This window comes from Leopardus geoffroyi, chromosome A1 (genome assembly GCF_018350155.1).
Source record: "Leopardus geoffroyi isolate Oge1 chromosome A1, O.geoffroyi_Oge1_pat1.0, whole genome shotgun sequence".
Lineage (NCBI taxonomy): Eukaryota > Metazoa > Chordata > Mammalia > Carnivora > Felidae > Leopardus > Leopardus geoffroyi.
Window position 1 is genome coordinate 194,520,643 of NC_059326.1, and position 5,505 is coordinate 194,526,147.

At 41.4% G+C, this 5,505-nt stretch overlaps 1 pseudogene; it reads left to right on the forward strand.

Moving 5' to 3' along the window:
• Window positions 1-4,373: 4,373 nt before the first annotated feature.
• LOC123605162 lies at window positions 4,374-4,984 on the forward strand (annotated as a pseudogene).
• Window positions 4,985-5,505: the final 521 nt, after the last annotated feature.

Genomic DNA, 5,505 nt, shown 5'->3' on the forward strand with positions numbered 1-5,505 from the left:
TTCATGTAGGATGTCAGATAGTAGGGGCTGCACACTTTCAGGAAGTTTGGAAAATACAGTTCAAACACATTTAATTTATTCTCTTTTATACTACCAAATTTCTTGGTGCCTTTATTACGTTAACGAGCTCCTTGACACGAAGAAATGGCTATATATTACTTCTTAAGCCTTACTGCACAGTTATTAGCATAACTAAACCAGTGACTCAAGGAATACAGTTTGGGAAACTATGCCCACTACCTAACCCACATTTGCGGATTAAATGCTATACTCCCCAGGCAGGTTTCCTCTTTACCCTTTGCTCCTGTTCTTTAATGAAGCCCTAAACAACAGAGATCTCTGTAATGCAACAAGAGTTTACACAAACCCAGAGCAAGATAAAAATGCCAGCAAAAAACAGACAAGCAAAACCATGACAAACGGCCTTAGCCTGATATTTTTCTCCCTTCATGTAGCAAAGGATTACTTCTTGTGGAGTGAATTGAAAGTCCTCTCCACAACAGGCACTTTGGTAAAGGACAGACATGAACCAGAACGCCCCATCTTCACAGGCCTTGAGGGCCATCCATGGCAGCTACAGAATTTCTACACATTAGAAATTAGAGCCAGTTAGGGGGACAGGATGAATGGGGATTTGGGAAAAGTGAAGTGACTTACTTTGACTTTTGAGTGCATCACAAAATCATTGCTAGATGGAATTATTTGTTGAGGGGCAAAATTGGGTGGAGGTGAAAGAAATTGTGGAAAGATGACATCCCTGAACCTCCCCTTGGTTCTGCCATGGGAAGCAGATCTTGTAACTGGGGAGATACATGACAAAACAGATTATCATACAAAAAAGGAGTGCTCTAAACAAAGACCAGCATATTGTGCGCAGGGAGACCAGAACAGTGAATGGACTCTAGGGACATTTTAGTCTACATCTGTAAAGGAAAAAAAATATTTCAAATTGCTGCTAGATAGCCATCTAGCGAAGAGAAAACATGGTACTCTCACTTGTTGCCCTGCCAAAGATGTTGTATAGCACAGTCTCTTTGAATAAAAATAAAAATAACAACGTACTGGATTGATTCTTCAGCTGTGTACTTTCAAGACCTCTTTTGATCAGAACTAGACTGGGAATGGAAAATATAAATTCTTATACTGTCAACCCTCCACCAAATGATCCTAAACCAATCCTGTAATATCTAGGGGACTGTGTTTCTTCACCCATAGGTTGGGAGAGCTGAACTACAATATCAAGTAAACCCATCTTGGCTCTAAAATAATATGATTTCATAATATTCTTCAATGCCTCTTGGGTATTTAGTGTAGTGGTTAAAATGATCAGGCTCTGGAGTTTAAATCCCAGCTTTGCCATTTACTGTTTCTGTGACCTTGAACAAATTACTCCTTATTGGTCTTATTTCCCTAATCTACAAAATAAGGATAATAATAATACCTACCTGGTAAGTTTTAAGGAAGATTAAATAAAGTAATGCAATTAGAGTGCTCAAGTTAGTTTTTAGCACCTAGTTACAGCTCAATATATAGAAGTTATCATCCACACTATTACAGTTTTAAGTTTTACACAGAGATTATCCCAATGTCTGATATATAGTGCTCAATGAACAGGCACTGAACTGGGCACATCACAGGCCTGTGTTTAATCATTAACCTTATTCTCACTTCTTAGGCCTTGTACTATGCAGAACCTTGTTTATCCAACATATACATAATGAAATGCCTATTAAGTGCTGGACGCTCTTCTAAATGCTTGAAAAATATTATCACTTAATCTTTCCATGACCCCGTGAGTGAGGTATTATCTCATTTTATAAATAAGGAAATGGAGGCCAAACAAGGGTAAATAGCATGTCCTAAAGCATGTGCCAATAACTAGTTTGGGCCAGAGCTAGGATTTGGACCCAGGCAGCCTAGCTCTAGAACCTGTGCTCCTGAACATCGGCAGACACTGTTAGCGTTGCAACTCACTCTTCTCCTGCTTACCCCTTCCAGCATGGCTGACTTTCCCACAGTCCTCCAAACAGGCCAAGGGGCCTGGCTCAGTCACACTGCTATGCTTTCAATCTTGCCTTCCTTCCTACCACTTCCCAACTCACCAAGTGGCCTCTCCCAGGTCCTGTACTCTATTGATCTTAATCTAAAATATCCTTCAAAACTTGCGACTTTCTCCCCTACAATGTTGTCAGTTTTTCCTTCCACTCACTCTGTTTTCTGCTGTCTGGCTCAACTCCATTTGCATGCAGAGGGGTCAGGGTAACGGGTCTTTATTTCTTGCGTGTCCAATTCTGCCTACCCCACTAAATTATAATTCCAGGAAAACAGAATCCACAGCATCCTCCTTCATTGAAAGATTGGCTCTCATGGTTGGGTGTCTGTCTGAAGATAGCCACAGAAAATTCCTTATGACTTGAAACATTAAGATGCATGGCATTTATTTGATCCCCTTTTTTTCCCTTAAGCAAATTTGAGAACAATGAATATGGTATTTGACAAAAGCTAGTCTAGAGTGACATCTGGTGGCTATTTTTTAAAAGGTTCACAAACATTTGCTGCTCCTTACAGGCAAAGTTCATTCCTTAAGGGAAAGGTGCCTTATCCATCAAAGCCTGCGTCACAACTAGGCTACCTGCAAAGACAACAGGAAGAATCAAGGCAGAAGAAATCCTTTTTTTTTTTTTAGTCATTTTGTTTGAACAGAAATCCTCTATACTAAGTCATAAAGATGTGAAACACCTTCTTCCCTCAGGAGGAGAGACAACTGGTACCAAGACCCACGTTTAGAGGCAGAAGTTGAAGTTTCCTATTCCAGTCCTTGTTGTTAGCGTCTAGTGAATAGGCAAGCCCCATTTCCCACTTTGAGCCTCAGTTACTAGATATATATTTTTTAATACGGGGATTATACTCAAGGTATTCCTCTCTGTATGTAAAAGAGCAATCATTCTATAATATACACAATTTCCCCTAAATTTTAAGTGCCAAGTTGGCAGGTATGATCTCCTAGTTAAATACCACCTCTTTTACACTCATATTTGAACAAAATGAACCAAAATCAAGTTAAAAGTACTCTTACAAAAAGTGGCAACAGTAGTATCATTCATACTTGCAAGAGTAGTAATAATAGCTAACCCAGGCCATGCCAAGTATTTTTGTATATATATTGCCTCATACTACTGAATGCCTAACCTGAGAAGGAAGGCATCGGCATCAGATAGTCACAAACTGCACGTTCTGGCCCAGGATGCCATCGAGCAAGAAGTGGGGACGCACACCAGCCCCCTGTAGGCTCATCCACCAGCACTGAGGACATCAACTGGACTACAAGCCTTGCCTGCCCTGAGTTTACAGTCCTTTCCCTTTTCTCACCAACCTATCTGTGGTGTAGAAGATGAAGTGTAAAAGGCAAATTAAGTGGAAAAGCTAACCTGCTATATCCCAGCTTCTCCACCGGAAGCATCCACACAAAACCAGGCTCAAACTGGGGCAGAGGAAGGGGGTGAAAAGTCTAAACCCGGAAGCAGTATTGAGGCTGTGACATCAGACTACACAGAAAATTTTTTGCGCCTGGGAAATGAGACTGTTTATTATTATTGAACATGACAGAAAAAGCTATGATATCTCAAGTACTATCAGGGCCACAGGAAAGAGGCTTGACATCACACAGAGTGACGGCAACAGTGAGAAAGGATACAGCTGTTCTCTGAGGCTTAACCCGTCCAGTTCATCCAATAAACCGTATTTACCGTCTTGGACTCGAATAGAAATTGTCCGTTTTGAAAGGTGAGTAAGCAAAGGCGACAAGCCAGCACAAAACTTCTGAAAGGATGGCAGAGACTCGGAATACAAGAGATAGGGAAGAAAATAGTCTGTTACCTCTGCTTTTCCCTGTCAAGGCAATTAAACAAAACATGAACGCTCTGAAATAGGAAATAAATCTGTAACACACAATGAAAAAAAACTAGTGCAACAGAGGACTACTAGCGTTCTATGAACTCTTTAAAAAGACTAGGAGTTACCCAGAGCACAATAGGTCAGTGACAGGAGGATATGTTTGAGGGAATAAAAAAATCACATAATTCTTAGGTTTAAAAAAAAATGACTAAGATGAAAATGGTTAAAAAAGTACAGTAAATACTTGGAGGGCCATTAATAATTGCCCTCCCTAAAGAGAAAAAAAATATACTTGCAATAGCAAAAATTATTAAAAATTATTCTCTGAAGAAAATAACTCAGAAACGAAGCAGGAGTTTATCTGAAGGTCCAACGAGCTTCCTGTTTTCTGGCAAAGTTTAATAAACATTGTCGCAGGTCTATTTGGAGTTATTATACTTCAAAATTAAAAGCATCTCCTTTCCAGCCAGCACTTAGCAATGGGCATCGCTCAGGACAACTAACACAAGTGCCAGCCCTGCCATGAGAAGAGGGAGTGTGAGCTGGGATGCCCCATTGCCAACAATGAATTGGCCTCCATCCGCCCCCGCCTTCCGCACACAGTCTGTTCAGACAAGGCAGCAACAAGTAGCATGCCTGGATGCTGAATGTGGGGAACGTACCCCGGGGCTCCAAATGTTATACACACAGAACAAGGATTACTGACTTTGCCTACGATGCATCTAATAACCAACTGGTCCCACCAAAACCCTGGTGAAGAATGGAATCATTCTCATTAACCACACACTGTCCCAATAGTGGTAGGGGTCCCACCATGCACTGACCTTGGGCTGCAAGAAGGGGGTCAGACTGACTCCCGAAGGTAAAGAGATTTGAAACACAAAACGATCAATGACAATTCAAAGAAGCAGGAGGACAGGAAAAAGAATGCCAAGATTAGCGTCTTCTGAAGGAGCAGTTTCAGCCGGGCAAGCTTCTTGCATACACGGCTTCAAGATCAGGCCAGCGTGGCCGAGCACATGGCTTTGTGCCAGAGGGCAGGAGGCTGGAATTCTATCTGAGGAAAATCAAGGCCCAGAAAGGCGAATAAATTCTCCTCCCCGCCTATTGTCCCTCATGTAATTAAAGTGAAAAATAAAACAAGTACCAACAAAACAAAAACCCCCCACAAAAATAGAATACAGAAGACGTAGTTACAACTGAAAGGAAAGTAACATACAGTAACTGACTTCTCAGTTGACATGCAAGCAGTTGGCAGAGCTACGCTGTATAGTTTGGGCAGGGAACTGCCTATTTGTAGAACATTGTCCCCAACCCGTGGAGAATACACGTTTATATACTTACCCTGCCCCTTTCCCTTCCACTCCAAACTCATTCAACTGCCTGCCCCACATCTCCACGTGATTATCTAACAGACCACTCGAAAGTACAATTTCCCAAAGCACACTGTCATCTTCTTCTAAAATCTGGGTCCCGGTTTCTCCACCTGAGTTAATGAAAAATGCATTTCCTAGTTACTTGGGCAAGCAACAGTGGAGTTATCTTTGACTTCCTTCCCCGATGCTGATCCCTCTCTTTAGCATTCCAATACAGTATTGTTTCAGGAGAATT